At 49.9% G+C, this 17,753-nt stretch overlaps 1 long non-coding RNA gene across 1 annotated transcript in view; it reads left to right on the plus strand.

Moving 5' to 3' along the window:
* LOC110259137 (uncharacterized) overlaps positions 1–17,753 on the plus strand; it is a 248,083-nt gene that overhangs the window by 217,689 nt on the left and 12,641 nt on the right. The window contains exons 3-5 of the long non-coding RNA XR_014834948.1: positions 6,324–6,880; positions 8,270–8,399; positions 16,984–17,146. This is a non-coding gene — a long non-coding RNA (uncharacterized LOC110259137). The remainder of the gene's footprint in view (positions 1–6,323; positions 6,881–8,269; positions 8,400–16,983; positions 17,147–17,753) is intronic.

A 17,753-nucleotide genomic window follows, 5' to 3' on the forward strand; every position in this document is an offset into this window, starting at 1 on the left:
GGGTGAGACAAGGAATGCGGTGGTCTGAGACCTCTGCATCAGGTGGACAGTCAGGACTTAAAGCAATGACACCACCAGGTTGAAGAGAGTCTCCCCCCAAATCTGTGTCCCTGGAATCTCAGAAGGTGACCTGTCTTTGTGAATGTCACAGGTGAGATGAGCTCCCACTGGAGCAGAGCGGGCAGTTAATCCAATGACTGGTGTCTTTGTAAGAAAGAGGGACATTGGGGTAGTGTGTCTCCCCGCCAAGGGGCTCACTGGCAAACCCCGGAGGCTGGGGGAGGGGCTTGCGTTGGGCACCACCCGCCCCTCCCTCATGGGGAGCAAGTCTCTGTCTCTAAGCATCAGGATTGGGTGACTGGCCACGAGTTCTCCCACCTGTGACTCTATGTTCTTGAAGTCATGCATCTTTGAACCAAGGACCAGCAGCTAAACAGGAGAAGGCAAACGTGGGAGAGGAGGCTGCCCCTATGGGACTTCTTTTCTTTTTAGGGCCGTGCCTGTAGCATATGGACGTTCCCAGGATTGGGGTCGAATGGGAGCTGCAGCTGCCAGTCTACACCACAGCCACGGCAATGCCAGATCCCAGCCATGTACCTGCAACCTACGCTGCAGCGTGCAGCAACATCAGGTCCTTAACCCACAGAGCAAGGCCAGGGATCGAACCCTCCTCCTCACAGACTCTATGGCAAGCTATTAACCCACTGAGCCACAAAGGGAACTCTATCGTCTCTGACTATAAAGTGAGGTTTAAAATGGGCAGCCGTGGGAATCCACCCCAAGCTGCATTCCTGGCCCCTGTCCTTTAGTTTCTCGTCTTTTGACCTCAGACAGAGGAGCCAGGGTAGGACCTGAGGGCTCTGTAAGGTTTTCTGTGGGAAAGCTGTTAAGAATGCTTTCAAAACCCAAACTGAATCCTCTTCCCTGTGGGGTTTTAAATGCCAGTCACTTAAAAAGACAACTTCAGGAATTCCTTTTGTGGCTCAGTGGGTTAAGAACCCAACTAGCATCCATGAGGATGAATGTTTGATCCCTGGCCTCGCTCCGTGGGTTAGGGATCCAGGGTTCCCGTGAGCTGTGGTGTAGGTCTCACAGCTCAGATCCCACATCCCTGTGGCTCTAGGTGTAAGCTGCAGCTCCAGTTAAATCCCTGGCCTGAGAACTTCCATGTGCTGCAGGTGCAGCCCTAAAAAATAAAACAAAAAGCAAACAACCCTTCAGATATGACCTCAAAACTTCAATTCGATGTCAAACTCCCACAGGTGAGAGGAGGTTATTACTTTTCAGAAAAGTAAACTGCCTTGAAAAACGACAGCCCAGCACCCTCCCCGAGGCCATAGCACCCATGTTAACAGGCAGTGAAAGGCCTCTTAGGGTGGCCAGTTCACAACCTGCCTTTGGAGAGGGTGCTGGTCTCAGAAGCCAGGGTGGAGGAGGGTCCTTTGCAGAAGGGGGGACGGGACCTACTTTGGACGCGTGAGATTCTGAAAGATCAGCCGCGTTCTTCACCAGCAAAGGGTGGTTTTCTCTCTGAAAGGGAACCAGTTGCTGGTGAGATGCCCAGACTCTCCCGCATTCTGCCAGGAGGAACGTGGCACTTCACAGCAGCTCTTTGGGCAGATTCTGGAAACACAGGAGCTGTCATTGCTGGGCAAAATAGAGGAAAGCAATCTAGAGGGGAGACCCTGGGGGATTTCAAAGTCCTTGGGGCGTTCCCATGGTGGCCTGGCAGGTTCATGACCGGATGTTGTCTCCATGAGGATGCAAGTTCGATCCCTGGCCTCACTCCATGGGTTAAGGATCTGGTGTTGCCATGAGCTGTGGTGTAGGTCGCAGTTTCGGCTTGGACCCTGTGTGGCCATGGCTGTGGTGTAGGCTGGCAGCTGAAGCTCCTATTCGAGCCCCAGTCCAGGAACTTCCATGTGCCGCAGGTGCAGCCCTAAAGAGGCAAAGTCCTTGATAATAACCTATAAGGGAAAAGAACTTGAAAAGAGTATGTGTGTGTGTGTATGTATACCTATGTGTACATACGTGTGTGTGTGTGAGTATATAACAGAATCAGTGTGCTGTGTACCTGAAACATGACATTGTCAGGTGACTCTGCTTCAGGTTTTTTTTTTTAAGTCCTGCATAGAATCCATTGTCCAGGAGCTTTCACCTGTTCCCAGCCGTCTCTACCGCTCACATCTCTAAGCCCTAATTACTTTCCGCCAGTCACGAGGTCATTGGACACACCAGTCAAGACAAAACACTGGTTACATGTTGGCTTTTCCAGCAAAAATTCCCCCTGTATATGCCTTAGACAAGTGTTAGCATTTGAAGGCACAGGAGATTTTCATTGACTCAGACTCCATAACCCAAGGGTGTCTGAAGCCCAATCCCGGCATCTCAACCTGGAAGGATGAGACCAGACAGGTCAGATGCAAAATGCAGCAGGGAAAACGGCTGCCCTGGAATTTGCCCTGGAGGAGCGGGCGTGCCAGGCGCAGTCGTGGCCCCAAGCTCATGATTTGGGGATGATGGCTCTTGACCTTTCGGGGTGGCAGGTTTGGTTTGGTCAGGGTGCTTTCTGCCAAACACGGCACCGTGTGCTGCTTGTAGCAGGCAGAGCGTCTTCATCGGTGGTGATGGCAAGATATTGATCCCGGGCAGGAGTCCCCCCGGGGTTTTACGTGTCGCCCAGGAAGGCGATGAATCTCCTTTATGAACACGACATAAAGTAATCAATGCGTTTGGCAGATTCATTAGGACGTTAAAAAGGCTTGGAGAAGAGATGGAATGCCTCAAGAATCCATTTAAAAGGGAGAGTAATAGGGTTGTTATATCCATGCCAGAATATTTTACCAAGAACGGCCAGCATTGCAATATACATCACGTTCTGCTTATAGCAATAAAAATCAGCTCACAGGGAGCAGGTGTGGAAAAAGACAAACTCATGAACGTTTGTGAATGGAAGAAACAGCCCAAGGAGCTTTAAGATCTTGGGATGAATTATCTTAAATCTTCCAGAGCTTTCTACTCAGACCAAGGGGTTTTTCCTTTTTCTTTCAAACTAGTTTTATTTATGTTCTTACCCTCTGAGAAGGTAAAACTATTTTTTTGTTTTCAAAATTTTAAGTTAAAAATCTCCCTCCCATTCAGCTTGGTAAAATTGCTTAAAAGTAAAGGGGTTTTTTTGGAGTTCCCGTCGTGGCACAGTGGTTAACGAATCCGACTAGGAACCATGAGGTTGTGGGTTTGATCCCTGGTCTCGCTCAGTGGGTCAAGGATCCAGTGTTGCCATGAGCTGCGGTGTAGGTCACAGACGCAGCTCAGATCCCGCGTTGCTGTGGCTCTGGCGTAGGCCGGCAGCTACAGCTCCGAATAGACCCCTAGCCTGGGAACCTCCATATGCCAAGGGAGCAAAAAAGGCAAAAAGCCAAAAAAAAAAAAAAAAAGAAACTGCAAAGGAGAGCAAAGAAAAAAGTCAACTACCTCTAAAAGTAAATAGGAGTTCTCTTGTGCAGAGGGTTCAGGACCCAGCATTGTCACTGTACCAGCCTGGGGTGCTGCTGTCATGCAGGTTCAATCCCTGGCCCAGGGATTTCTTTCATATGCTGCAGGCACAGCCAAAAAAAAGAAAAAGAAAATTTTAAAGTTAAAACAGCTTTTCAAAGCCATTAAGGTAATTTTTAAAAGCATTTCAAGTGAGGGAAGGGCTGAATGTGAACTGCCTCTGCATGACGCAGCCTCTAAATGAGATCAACCTTTCGGAGTTCCTGTCGTGGCTCGCTGGTTAAGGAATCCGACTAAGAACCATGAGGTTGTGGGTTCGATCCCTGGCCTGCTCAGTGGGTTAAGGATCTGGCGTTGCTATGAGCTGTGGTGTAGGTTGCAGACAAGGCTCGGATCCCACGTTGCTGTGGCTCTGGCGGCTACAGCTCCAGTTGGACCCCCAGCCTGGGAACCTCCATATGCCGAAGAAGCGGCCCTAGAAATGGCAAAAAGACCATAAAAAAAGGTTTTCTGTTAGTATTGACAATATTTAAAATGATGTTTTGGAGTTCCTGTTGTGGCTAGCAGGTTGAGAACCCGACATAGTCTCTCTGAGGACGCAGGTTCAATCCCTGGCCTCAGTGGGTTAAGGATCCAGTATGGCTGTAGCTGCGGTGTAGATCGTAGCTGCCGCTTGGATCCTTCATTGCTGTGGCTGTGGTGTAGGCTGGCAGCTGCAGCTCCAATGCGACCCCTAGTCTGTGAACCTCCATATGCCACAGTGCAGCCCTAAAAAGACAACACAATAAAAATTAAAATTTTCTAAAAATTGTTTTAAAGCATTGAGTTAAATAATCTTTAAAGGGCATTGAGTTAAACTAATTTTTAAAAGCCACTGAATATAACATTTCAGTGGGGCAGGAGGGCTGAGTGTGAATTGTATGTCTATGAACCTGCTTCCAAGTAAAATTAACTTTTTAAAAAGATGTTGACAGTATTGAAAATTACGTGTTTATCAGACAGAACAGGGCTTGAGAAAGGCAATAACGTCTAGAAGTTGGGTTTCCATCAAGAGGCAGAGCCCTCTGCCTTCCGGTTTCCTGAGGTGACAGGCTGGCCACCACGGAGAAAGGCAGGATTGTCCCGTCCCTCTTTCCCTATGAAGGTCAGGCAACCACGTCCTTAATCTTCCGGGCAGTGAACGGCTGCAGGGCACGAGGGTCAGGCTCAGAGCTGGGAGGGGTCGGGGGTCTGGTGGAGAACTGTGTCGACAGGCAGGATGGACACCTGTGAGGGGGGTTGGAAGGAAGCCACTGCAACCCTCCAAAGTTCCTGCTTACCTTGACCACCTAAGCACGGGGTAAGGACAACGTGTGGCCACAGCCATAGGACTGTGTGACCCCGTGTCATGGTTTTGGAGAAGCAAAATCCCTGGAAACTGAAGTCCCATGAGGTGGAGCTGGTGTCCTCTGGGGCATCTCATTTATTTCCATCAGGGCTGACCCCCAGCAGGCTCTGTCCCAATGTCATGGGTGCCCAAGAGTTGGTTGGAAGATGCCCTGTGCCCCTTTAAAATTGGGTCTCCAAGACAGCCAACTGGTACATGAAAAATTGCTCAACATTGCCAATCATTTGGGAAATGCAAATCAGAACTACAAGGAGATATTCATTGCAGCTCTATTCGCAATAACCAAGACGCGGAAATGACCTAAAGTTGTGGTATCATATGTTTGTCCTCCTCTGTCTGACTTTGCTCACTCAGGATGATCATCTCCAAGTGCATCCATGATGCGGCAATGCCATGAGTTTGTTCTTTTTCATGGCTGAGTAATATTCCATTGTGTATAAGGACCACATCTTCTTTATCTATTCCTCTGTCGATGGATTTTCAGGTTGTTTTGATGTCTTGACTACTGTGAATAGTGCTGCTATGAACATAGGGGTGCATGGATGTGTTCCAGTTAGGCTTTCTTCCAGATGTGTGCCCAGCCAGGTATGGGATTGCTGGATCACATGGTAGTTCTGTATTTAGTTTTTTGAGGAATCTCCATCCTGTTTTGCATAGTGGTTGTACCAATTTATGTTCCCACCAGCAGTGTAGGAGGGTTCCCTTTTCTCCACACCCTCTCCAGCATTTTTTTTTTTTTTTTTTTTTTTTTTTTTTTTTTGCTTTTTAAGCCACACCAGCAGCATATAGAAGTTCCCAGGCCAGGGGTCAAATTGGAGCTACAAATGCCAGCCTACACCACAGCCACAGCAACGTGGATCTGAGCTGCATCTACAACTGACACCACAGCTCACAGCAATGCTGGATCCTTAACTCACTGAGTGGGGCCAGGGATGGAACCTGTATCCTCATGGATCATAGTTGGGTTCATTTCCACTGAGCCACAACAGGAACTCCTCCCCAGCATTTATTATGTGTAGAAGGTCCACTGCATTTTTAACCAGTTCCTCTACCGCTTCAAACGCTGGCCCCACAGAGGTGCGTTCAGGGAAAACACTGCTGAATTTGCAGAGACGATTTGCAGTTTTGTCATTACTTGTCTGGGTTAACAGGAGCCTCTCAGCCTTGGTCCCATTTATGGAAGAACAAATCCAAGAGCCGTTTTCTTTGCACCTTCCTGATGTTCAAGCACAATGTTGCAGTGACTGTATTTGTGTGTCATGACACATCGGCTGTGGTTTCAGGAGTTGGTCTGAAACAGCATGTGAATCATGGACCAGCTTCCGCTGGTCTGGCCCCTTCAGTGGGTTGTTGATTGCTTACCTTGAAACAGCACCAGCTTCAATTGGTTTTGCCACCTTGAGGAGGTTGCTGATTCATCAGATCTTGAGTTATTTTACAGGGACAGCCCGGTACCTGTTCAAGACAGAAGCCCACATCTCCAGGACAACCCCAGAACCATGAATCTTCTGTCTGCCGAAACTAAAGAATAGAAAAGTTGCCAGTGCCGCCCTTGACGAGGCGGGAACTCTTTCAATGGGGAGCATCTGGCTTCAGCCACAGGGGTAGCATCTGTGGCCTGACTCAAGACTAGCCAGTCAGCTTCCCCAACTCCTTGAACTCCACCCAGCCTCTGGATGGAGGAGACAGGTTGGAGAGCCTTGCTTCTGGGCTCCTTGCTGGTTGACCGCACGGCAACACTCTTCCTCTTACTAAAGCTGGTGCCCTGGGGTTGGCTTCTGTGCGTGTCCGACGGGGAGCCTCTGCTCGGTGACAAATCTGAGTGTTTCTCACGTGCCCAGTCGCCTGAGCATCGGGCGTCTTGGCCAGTACACACCCCACACACCCTGCTGGCCGCTCAGGAGGTCTGAGATGTGTGTCCCGAGGGATGACGGAACGCTGGTGCTATTTTTCATCAGGCTGTTGTGCAGGATCCTTCCTCGTCCACTGGATGCAAAGGTAAGAAGGCCGGTGCCTCTGGGTCTGCAGCCTGGGCTCGATGTCCACGTGCCTCCTGCTGAGTCGCGTTCAATCCCGTCCAGCCTCATGGAGGCAGGGGAGGCTGACAGCCTCCCTGCTTCAAGTAGGTTCACCGGGGAAAAAGAGCAAAGAAGAATGTAACACCTCCAGGAATTCTTGTCTACATGGCCTGTGGTGGTGCTGGATGGCATAGGACAACCCAGAGCACTCCTGGTCCTGCTCTGCCCATCAGTCTGGGTTTTTTTTTTTTTTTCCCTGCCTCATCTTTTTATCCAGCCCAGGCGGTGGTCACTCATAGACTTGATCTGAAAGCCCTCAAAGAAACAGGCTGAATTTTTTTTTTAAGTAGAGTTGATTTACAATGTTGTGTTAATTTCTGCTGAACAGCAAAGTGATTCGGTTATACATGTGTATATGTTCTCGGGTTTTTTTGTTTTGTTTTGTTTTTTTCCCTTTTTGTCTTTTAGGGCCATGCCAGTGGTATATGGAGGCTCCCAGGCTAGGGGTCGAATGAGAGCCACAGCTGCAGGCCTACACCGCAGCCGCAGCCACAGGGGTTCTGAGCCGCCTTTGCAACCTCCACCACAGCTCACGGCAATGTCGGATCCTTAACCCACTAGGGAGGGCAGGGATCAAAGCCGCATTCTCACGGATACTAGTTAGGTTCATTTCCGCTGAGCCACGACGGGAGAGCCTACGTGTTCTTATGTATATTCTTTTCTATTCAGGTTTATCGGGGAAAGTGGATATAGTTCCCTGTGTTGTGCAGTGGGACCTTAGCATTTTTGAATTCTTAATGAGTCGGACAGTTGTCAAAGCGAGGTGGGGAATCCAGACTAAATACTGTCTGGATGTGAAGATGTGTCTTCTAAAGACTGGAATCCTATGTCTTTTTTCAATTTTTTAAATTTTAGTGAAGAATAGTTGATTTTCAGCTTGGGATAATGGGATCCTGTGTATTTAGAGTCTCAGCTTTAGGGGAAATGATGACGTTTTAGCTCGGTCACTTTGCCTTCAGGGGAAGGTTGTTAAAGACAGAGCGAGGGGGAGGGTCTCAGGGTGTGATCAGCTTGGGGACACTCTTCGGGCTGGTGGGCGGTGAGGTCACTGGGAGTCAGCGTCATCCACCTTCTGACTCCAGCCGGTCTGGGGCCTCCCTGGTGGTGGGCAGCACACAGCTCACTTCTTCCACCTGGCGGGGGCTTTAGCACCTGCAAACAGCTCAAGGACACAGCTCAGAATATTATCCATAGTCCTGGAGGAAGAATAAAGGGACTTCACTTTGTTGAATGGACAACTGTTATTATTCTTTCTTGACTGTTTTTCTTTGTTTCTGCATTTTCTCATTTCTCTGAATTTACTCTTCAGGTGTGGGGTCAGGAGATGCCAACTAGGACATTGAGAATGGATGAGCAAAGAGGTCCTGCTGTCCCACACAGGGGACTCCATCCAGTCTCTTGGGATAGACCAGGATGGAAGATGATATGAGAAAAAGAAGGTATATGTGTGTATGCCTGGGTCACTTTGCCGTACAGCAGAAGTTGGCACAACAGTGTCCATCAACTCTCATCTGATAAAAATTTAAGAAAACGCAAGGTGATTTCATTCTGTAACGGTGGGCTCATGGCAGGGATTTCACAGTCTCATGAGTCATAGGAAATTGTGTGTGTGACTCTGTTTCTGGCAAGTAAATTTAATGTGGTTTCTGCTGAGGAAGAAAAGGTTGTTACGAGGAATTGGTTACGAAAATACAGCCCACGGAAAGGAAAGGAGCATTTTCTGGGCGTTTTTCCTCAAGATTCTGATTCGTGATTTTGTGACAACTTTAGCTGCACAGAGGCAGCTGACAACGGTCCTGGCCTTCAGCTGTGCCCGCAGGCAAGCAGGTCACTCTGTTACCGGCCTGGGTGCCTGGTTTCTTCAACCTATAGAAATGGATGGGGTCAGAGGGCGGAATCAGGCCAGGCTTCGCTGAGGCTCCGGCTGCAGCAGGGAACAAGTAACAGGGGCCCTGGCTCGCTCCCCAAGGAGGTGGGCAGGTCCCTTAGATGGGGTGCGGGTGGGTGGGGCGCCCACCCCCTTGGCGGAGCCCTGTGCAGGGATCAGGCAGGAGACCCTGCTTTGACTCTTAGCATCTCAGAAGTGATAGTTGGATTTTGGTCTTTTTGTATCTTATTGTTTATACTGCTATTTTTAGTATGTTTAAAAATGCCTGCTATTTTTAGTCGCTCAGAGTTTCTTTGTATCTGTTGTTCAAGGAGCCAGATCCTTCCTGGTACCAGCACTGCAGCAAAGGGTCCCAGGTCCCAGCCTGTCTCAGCTAGAATTCCCACGGTTTCAGGAAGGGGCGTCTGGGCTGGTGTATACAGTAGGTTACAGGTGCCAGTGTGGCTGTGGTACACAGTCGGTGCTTTTTCTCCCCTTTTGGTTACCGGTCAGAGATGGCTTTGCCTCCTGCTCACCCACTGAGGGCTGTGTGGCATTTGGTGGGCAACAGTGCCAGCTGCGAGTATTCGTATTGACACTTTGGGGCCAAAAGATACAAATGCTTTTCAATTCAAATAGGAATCAGGGAACTGCGACCTTCGCATGGTCTTGCTTGCAGGCCATGTTCTTGTCCAAATGTATTATGTCTTGTGTTGCCTTTTTTTTTTTTTTTAAACTGGCTGTGCCCCCAGCCTACATAAGTTCTCAGACCAGGGATTGCACCTGAACCACGGGCGTGACAAGGTGGAATCTGGGCAAGGCCACCAGGAAACTCCCTTTTTTTTTCTTTTTCCTTTAATTCCATAATTCCATTTTTCAAACATAAATAGCATTTTTTAATTGACCCTAACAGGAGATTTGCTGCTCTATCCCACAAATTGCTAATTGGGACCTACAGACATTCTGATTGCTGTAATTTGTAAAAGTGTTTCCTTGAGGAGTGTCCTGGTGGCTCAGTGGGTTAAGGACCTGGTACTGTCACTTCTGTGGCTCAGCGTCTGTCCCTGGCCCGGGAACTTCCACATGCCATGGGCACGGCCAAAAACAAAAGTGTGTGTCTGTCAAACCGTGATGTATTAATTCGTCTGCTTGGGCTGAGTTAAACGTACTGCAGATCGAGGCTTTAGATAGATATTAATTTCCCGGTTCTGGAGGCTTGAGTCTGAGCCCCAGGGCCAGGCAGGGAAGGTCCCTCCCAAGGCCTCTCTCTCCTGGATGAGTTGACGGCCGTCTCCCCGCTGTGTCCTCACAGGGCCGTCCCTCCGTGCGTGTCTGTCCTGACCTCTTTAAAGAGCCCTTCTCCCAGGTCATCTCTGGGTCAAGGATGGGTACATGTGAAATCCAATGATTTGGCCAGATTTTCCAGGGCCTGTGACACAAAGCATGGCCACAGTTATGCAAAAACTGGTTCGGGCTATTCCAGTGAGCATTGAAACGACTTTGGGAGTTCCCTAGTGGTGCAGCTGGTTAAGGATCTGGCGTTGTCTCTGCAATGCCTCGGGTCGCTGTGGTGGCGTGGATTCAGTCCCTGGCCTGGGAGCTTCTGCATTCTGCAGGTGCAGCCAAAAAACAGAAGAAACCCCAACACCTCGACTCCTTCGAAGGGTTGATGAAGCATGCCCTGGAGCCCTGGTACTTTACATGCAGTCAGTGAACATTCCTATTGGCCACATCAAAACTAAGGCTGTGACTACACACATGCCGAGGCAAAAGACCAAAAAAAAGACCTGGTCTCCAAATACAGCCCCGTCCGGAGGTCCTGGGGGACAGAGTTCCCCACCTCATGACACGCGTGCACGATTTCCCAGCCGGATACCACCTACCCTTGGGTCCGTGCACAGACCCTGTCTCTTACAAGGTCCGTTTTTCTGTTGGGGTACACGGGCCGTTCAGCGCTTTCACCGTGACCCTGAATTTATTCTGCAGCTCAATTTCCTGCCCTGTGCCAAAGCCGTTCCCAATACCCCCAAAGAAATGACTCCTGATGCGTTAGTTTTCCCTACGAGTCGGGTGTTTCGAGTACAGAAGTCATTCTGCTCATTTGACTGCTTTTTCCTGAGTCTGTGTGTCTGCCTCCGTGATGGAGTCGCCACGGGTCAGGCGTAGGCTCTGCCTGTGCCAGCGGGAGGGGGGCAGCTGCCTCAGCCCGGGCTGAGTGCCCAGACAGGAGAAGCCAAACTCACCCCAGCATCCTTCCTCCTGGGCGTCCTTTTTGCGAAATCCTCATGATTCCACATGAATCACGGGTGGACTGTTACGCTTTCTGTCCTGCCTTTTTTGACATGTGGCAGTCACGTGCGAATGTACTCGCCTTGGGAGAATGTAATATCAGATGCCGGAGAGCCCCCCTGCCCTGTCTCCATCCAGCTTTTGGCTCCAGTAGGAAATGCTGTTTTGAAAGGTGTGTGCACACAGCAGCAGGCATGTGTAGACGGTGTGTATAATTATATAAATGACTTTATTTGTATAAAAGTTATATAGATTAGTGTACATCATGTACTATGTGGTGTCTGGTGAGGGTAGATTTCATATTGTGTGATTTTATTTAGGTTTTTTTTTTGGTTTTTGGCCACACCCACGGCATTTGGAAGTTCCCCAGCCCAGGGATCAACTTTGAGCTGCAGCCCAGCTGTGGCAACACCAGATCCTTAACCCACTGCGCCAGGGCAGGGGTCAAACCAGCCACGCCAGAGACAAGCAGGATCGCTACCCGCCTCCCCGGCAGCGGTAACTCCTATGTGCTTTTGCCTTTAAAATTTGAAGAACTGAAGTGTCACTGACATGCACTGTTGTGTTACAGGTGTGTAACGGCGATTCACGGTGTTTCAAGGTTCTCCTTCACTTGCAGTTGTGATCAAGCACTGGCTGTGTCCCCGTGCTGTGGGGGATCTCCCTGTGGGTGGTTTAGTTTATACCCCGTGGTGTGTCCTCTGACTCCCCCCCCAGATCACCCTCCCGCTTCCCTCTCCCCACTGGAACCACTGGCTTGTCCTCTGTGTCTGCGAATCGGCTTCTGTTTTGCATGTACGTTCACTCGTTATGTTTTGAGATTCCACACATATGTGACATCATACAGTGTGTGTCTTTCTCACGTCACTTAGTGCGATCATCTCGAGCTGCCTCCGTGTCACTCCAACTGCCTCGTTTCGTTCTTTTTGACGGGTCGTATTCCATTGCGTCCACGGACCACGTCGTCTTTATCTGTTCCTCTGTGGATGGACATTTAGGTCGTTTCCATGTCTTGGCTGTTGTGAATAGTCCTGCAATGGACATAGGGGTGGCTGGAGCTTCTCAAATTAGGGTTTTGTCTGGGTCGATGCCAAGGAGTGGGATTGCGGGGACATAGTTCTATTTTTAGAGCTTTGAGGAACTTCTGTACTGTTTTCCGTCGGGGCTGCACGGATTTACACTCCCACCAACAGGACGTGCATACTCTGCGGGTTTTACCCCAAGAATTAGGGCATCCAATGAGTTTCTTCCACACCCGTCAGGTTCCTGCTGAAGACTCGGTCTTCGGGACGGGAGGACACTAGTCCCCTTCCACCTGTGGGCAGACAGCACCGGAAACGACATCTCTGTTCCATTCGTTTGATGTCTCAGTGTCCTCCGCCTGGTGGACATTGGATGTTGCTGAGCTAAAGTCATTTGAGATTGTCCCAAATTGTTTTAAGCAGGACACACTAGGAAAAGGCAGCTGCATTTACTTTCCACAGGGCAGTTGGTGCACTTTCTAAAGAAAATCATGGGATAGGACTAAACTCAGAATGCACGTGTCTGAGTAAATCTTGCTCAGCGATGGAAACAGATGCCCGGGAATGGTTCCTGCAGAGGGAGTACCTCCTGGTCCGTGTCTCCTGACACAGTCAATTTCTTTTTTTCTTTAATTTTTAAATTATCACGGATTTACACTGTTCTGTCCATTTCTGATGTACAGGAAAGTGACGCCGTCATCCGTCTATACACACACTTCTGCATAGTATCTTCCGTCATGTTCCACCACAAGTGATTGGACACAGAGTCCCCTGTGCGAGACAGCAGGCCCTCGCTGCTGATCCATTCTCAGTGTCACAGTTTGCATCAACTCAGCCCAAACTCCCCACTGCATCCCCCGCCCGACCCCTCAGCAACCACAAGTCTGGTCTCCATGTCTGGGAGTCTGTTTCTGTTCTGCAGACAGGTTCATCTGTGACATATTTTAGCTTCCATAGAAGTGACATCATATGGTGTTTGTCTTTCTAACTTCGCTTAGTGTGAGAATCTCTAGTTGCATCCATGTTGCTGTGAATGACGTTATTTCATTCGTTTTTATGGCTGAGTGGGGAACATGACACGAAACCAGACGGACGGCACACGAGGCACGACATACAAATCATCGGATACAACTGCCCCATGACACGACATAGCTCGTGTCACGGTCCGAGAGCATCATGTAGCCACTGAAACTAAGCCAGTCCCATCTCAAAGCTGGGGAAAAAAAAAACACAAAATATTGACTTAAACATTATTTTGTATTGGAGTAGAGTTGAGTTACAATGTTTAGGTTCAGGTGCACAGCAGAGTGAGTCCGTGACACATGCACACACGTCCATTGTTTCTCAGATCCTTTTCCAGTATAGTTCTTGCATCACACTGAGCTGCATGTGCTTTATTTCCCCACATGTTGCCTGTTTTCAGGGGCATGGCTTTCTGTCTGAGTCCGTGTTTTAGAAGAGAAACTGCTTTATCATCTTTGTGGCTGCTTAAGACTCTAGGTTTTCTACAGGGAAGCAGCCACCCGTTAAGCCTCATTAAACTCTTTGACATGCTTGCCTGGAGGAGGAAGGGTTCTTGACAGTTTACAGACAACTTGGGCAGGAAATCAGGGAGTTCCCTGGTGGCTCAGTGGGTTAAGGACTTGACGTCCCTGCTGCTGTGACGCAGGTTCAATCCCTGGACCCGGAACTTCCACATGCTGTGGGTGTGGCCAAAAAAGAGAGTCACTGGTGGGAAGTTGACCATGATACTAATTTTATCAGCGAGCGTGGGTCTGGGTCCCAGCCCAGTCCCTTTGGGACCATGTGTGGTCAGCAGAACAATGACCCTAAAGATGTCCACTTCCTAATTCCTAGTGCCCAGGACAGGCGGGCATGTTACCTGCTGTGGTGACGCGGGGTTACAGATGCCGGTGGATTTAGGCTTGGCCCTGAGCTGACCTTGAGATGGCAGCAACCTGGGATTATCCAGATGGGCTCATTGTAAGCCCAGGGTCCTCAGAAGTGGGTGAGGGGAGTTCCCGTTGTGGCTCAGCAGGTTAAGAACCCGACAGAGTGTCCAGGAGGATAGAGGTTCAATCCTGGGCCTTGCTCGGTGGGCTAAGGATCCGGTGTTGCCTCACGCACAGGTGGCAGGTGAGGCTCAGATCTGGCGTTGCTCTGGCCGTAGTTCAACTCCGATTCAACCCTGCAGCCCCGATTCAACCCCTAGCCTGGGAACTTGCATGTGCCGCAGGTGCTGCCCTAAAAAGAATTAACAAAATAAAGTGGGTGAGGAGGGTAGAGGGAGGAGCCGTGACCAGGTGAAGGTCCCTCCTTTCGGGACGGGAGGCTGGGCAAGGTTGCCGTGGAGCCCGACAGGTGTGTGGTCTCTGGAAGAAGGTACCACACAGATTCTCCCCTGAAGGTTCCAGGAGGACCCACCCCACAGCCACGTCGGTCTTGGCCCCGGGAGGCTTCTGACCCCAGACCTGTGAGATGATAAGGGGGCATCGTTGTAGCATGTGTGCTGATTTGTTCTGGCTGCCCTTGGAGAGAAATACTGCATATATGCGGCTGGTGAACTCCTAATTGGGGTCTGTCCCGTCCAGCCTGGGGACCTCCCTGGGGACCAGACCAGGCGGAGTGAAGCCTCCTCATGACAGGCCAACAGCGCTTTGAGTAAACTGTGACCCCCCCCAGCGCCCGGGAAGAGGCTGGGGGGTTCCTAGCACACGTCAACCTTCTTGCTGAAGGATCTGACGGTCAGTGAAAACCAGAGCTGTCTGCCCCCCACGGTCACGGCGGTGCAAACCATGACTGTGTCCCCACAAGCAGTACGGACGCCTGGTCCCGAAATTCCCTGCAGGCACCGACTCAAATGTTTCTACCTTCTCTCTGATTTGTCTGTGTCATTCCTCCACTGTTTTCCTCCTTTGTAATTAATGCTTTTGGCTGCAACAGCAGCATATGCAGAAGTTCCCAGGCGAGGCCAGGGATCAACCTGTGCCACAGCAGCGACAATGCTGGATCCTTAACCCACCAGGGAACCCCTTTTTTATTTGTTTGCTTATGTATTTACTTTTAGGACTGGGTCCGTGGCATACGTGATTTCCCAGGCTAGGGGTTGAATCTGAGCTGCGCCTGCGACCTACACCACAGCTCACGGCAACGCCGAATCCTGAAGCCACTGAGCGAGGCCAGGGATCAAACCCACATCCTCACAGAGACGATGGCAGTGTCTTAACCCACTGAGCCACAGGGGACCTCCTGAGACCTGCTTTCACTTCCTTGGATACATGCCCAGAAGTGGAGTTGCGGGGTTGGGCAGCGCTTGTATTTTTCATTCTCTGAGGACCCTCCCTCCTGTTCTCCTCAGCGGCTGCACCAATTTGCGTCCCACCCACTGTGTCTGAGGGTCCCTTTTCTAGAATTGAGGAATCTCTTTGTGCATGTCCCATTCCTTTTTTATCACCTTTATTTGCATGCAGATTTTCTCCATCAAGGGTAGAGAACCCAGATTGTGAAAAAGACACCCTCAGCTGGACTCTGGAACGCTGAGATGGTCGGAAAACATGCAGGTGTTTAGAAGATGCTGGAGTGGCGTGTGCTTTAGGGTAACAGCCATGGTCCTGCTGTACAGCACAGGGAACAGTGTCCAGTCCCGGGTAATGAAATCCGCTGGAGGATAATGTGAGGAGAAGAATGTACATATTATGTATAGCTGGTCACTTTGCTGCAGAGCAGAAATTGAGAGAACGTGGTAGATCAGCTCTAATAGAAAAATAAAAACTTCACAAAGAAGTAACAGCCACGGGTCTAAACACACTATCTGGATGTGCGTTTGGTTATGACACATTCGTTCCTTTAGAATCAGGTGATTCTGCTTCTGTTCATAGCCGTCCTGGTGAGGGGGAGGCGGTGTTTTACTGCTGCTTCGCACCTGTCTCATGATGGGCGACATCGAGCATCCTTTCAGGTGCTCATTGGCCATGGGTGTGTCTTCTTGGCAGAACCCTCTTTCCATGCGGTTTGTCCAGTTAAAGAATTTGGTGGCTTGGTTTTCTTCGTGGTTGTGAACGTTTGAAAATACATACATATTCAGTGGTTTGGATTTTTTTTATGGTAACGTTTGTTCAGAAACATTCAGTGGTTTGGTTTCTTCATGGTTAACTTTTAAAAATCAGTAGTTTTGGAGTTCCTGTCGTGGTGAGGCGGCAACAAATCTGACCAGGAACCATGAGGATGCAGGTTTGATCCCTGGGCTCGCTCCGCGGGCTAAGGATCCGGTGTTGCCGTGGCTGTGGTGTAGGCCAGCAGCTGTAGCTCTGATTCGACCCCTAGCCTGGGAACCTCCATACGTCTCGGGTGCGGCCCTAAAATGATAAAAAGTAAACATCAATAGTTTCGTCATCTTGGGGTTAACTTTTCACAGTTTTCCGTTTCATCGAAGGAGAGTCGGCATACAAGGTTGTGGTCATTTCTGCTGGGCAGCAAAGTGACTCTGTGATCCACACGCATCCATTCGCTCTCAGATGCTCTGCCCGCAGGGGAGATGACGCAATCCTGGGTAGAGTTCCCTGTGCTCGCCAGCAGGTCCCTGTGGACCGTCCACTCCCCACACAAGACTTAAAGATGCTTCTCTTCTGACGGAGGGACACGGGCTTCTGTCCATCCTCGCGCCTCTCTCTCCAGGGAAGCAATCCCGCTGCCTTCCTCTCCATCACTCCTGGGGCCTCTCCCGTTTGGAGAAAAGAGAACTGTCGGATCCTGTGGGTATTTCCTAGACTCGGGGAGCCTGGAGGTGAACCCTCGTGTGCTCTTCTTTCGATTTTTGTCACCAGAGACTGTTCTTATGCTTCCCAGCACCTGCCTGGATTGGGTGTAAAGGATCCTGAGAGCGACAGCTTGTGACATCCTCCTGAGTGATGCTGAGGTGATGCAGTCCCGTCATCTTCAGCCTGCAAAGCCATCTTGCCCAAGAAGCCTCATTCCCGGGGCATCCGGCCATACGAGAAAGGCTGCCGGGGTAGGTCTCAGTTGCAAAGAAATGTTCCTTAAAACTCAGCTCTCATCTCCATGCCTCTCACTGTCTCCCAGTCTCCACATACGCTTCTCCTTTTCTCTGTGTGTGTGGGTGTCTGTCTGTTTAGGGCCACATCTGTGGCATATGGAGGTTTCCAGGCTAGGTGTTGAATTGGAGCTGCAGCTTCCAGCCTACACCACAGTCACAGCAGATCTGAGCCACATCTGTGACCTACACCACAGGTCATGGCAATCTGGGATCCTTAACCCACTGGGTGAGGCCAGGGATCGAACCTGTATCCTCATGTATGCTAGTCAGATTCCACTGAGCCACGGTGGGAACTCAATGTCCTAGTTTGCATCTATGAACCCCAAACTCCCCATCCATCCCACTCCCTCTCCGTCCCCACACCCTTGGCAACCACAAGTCTGGTCTCTGAGAGTCTGTTTCTGCTCTGTAAATGGTTCATTTGTGCCATATTTTAGATTCCACATAGAAGTGATATCATACAGTATTTGTCTTTCTCTTTTGGACTGACTTCACTTAGTGTGAGAATATCTAGTTGCATCCACCTTGCTGCAAATGGCATTATTTTCGTTTTATGGCTGAG

This window comes from Sus scrofa, chromosome X (genome assembly GCF_054392235.1).
Source record: "Sus scrofa isolate SSC_HxYL_T2T_F1_AM1 chromosome X, Sscrofa_HxYL_maternal_Yorkshire_Landrace_v2.0, whole genome shotgun sequence".
Taxonomy (NCBI): Eukaryota; Metazoa; Chordata; class Mammalia; order Artiodactyla; family Suidae; genus Sus; species Sus scrofa.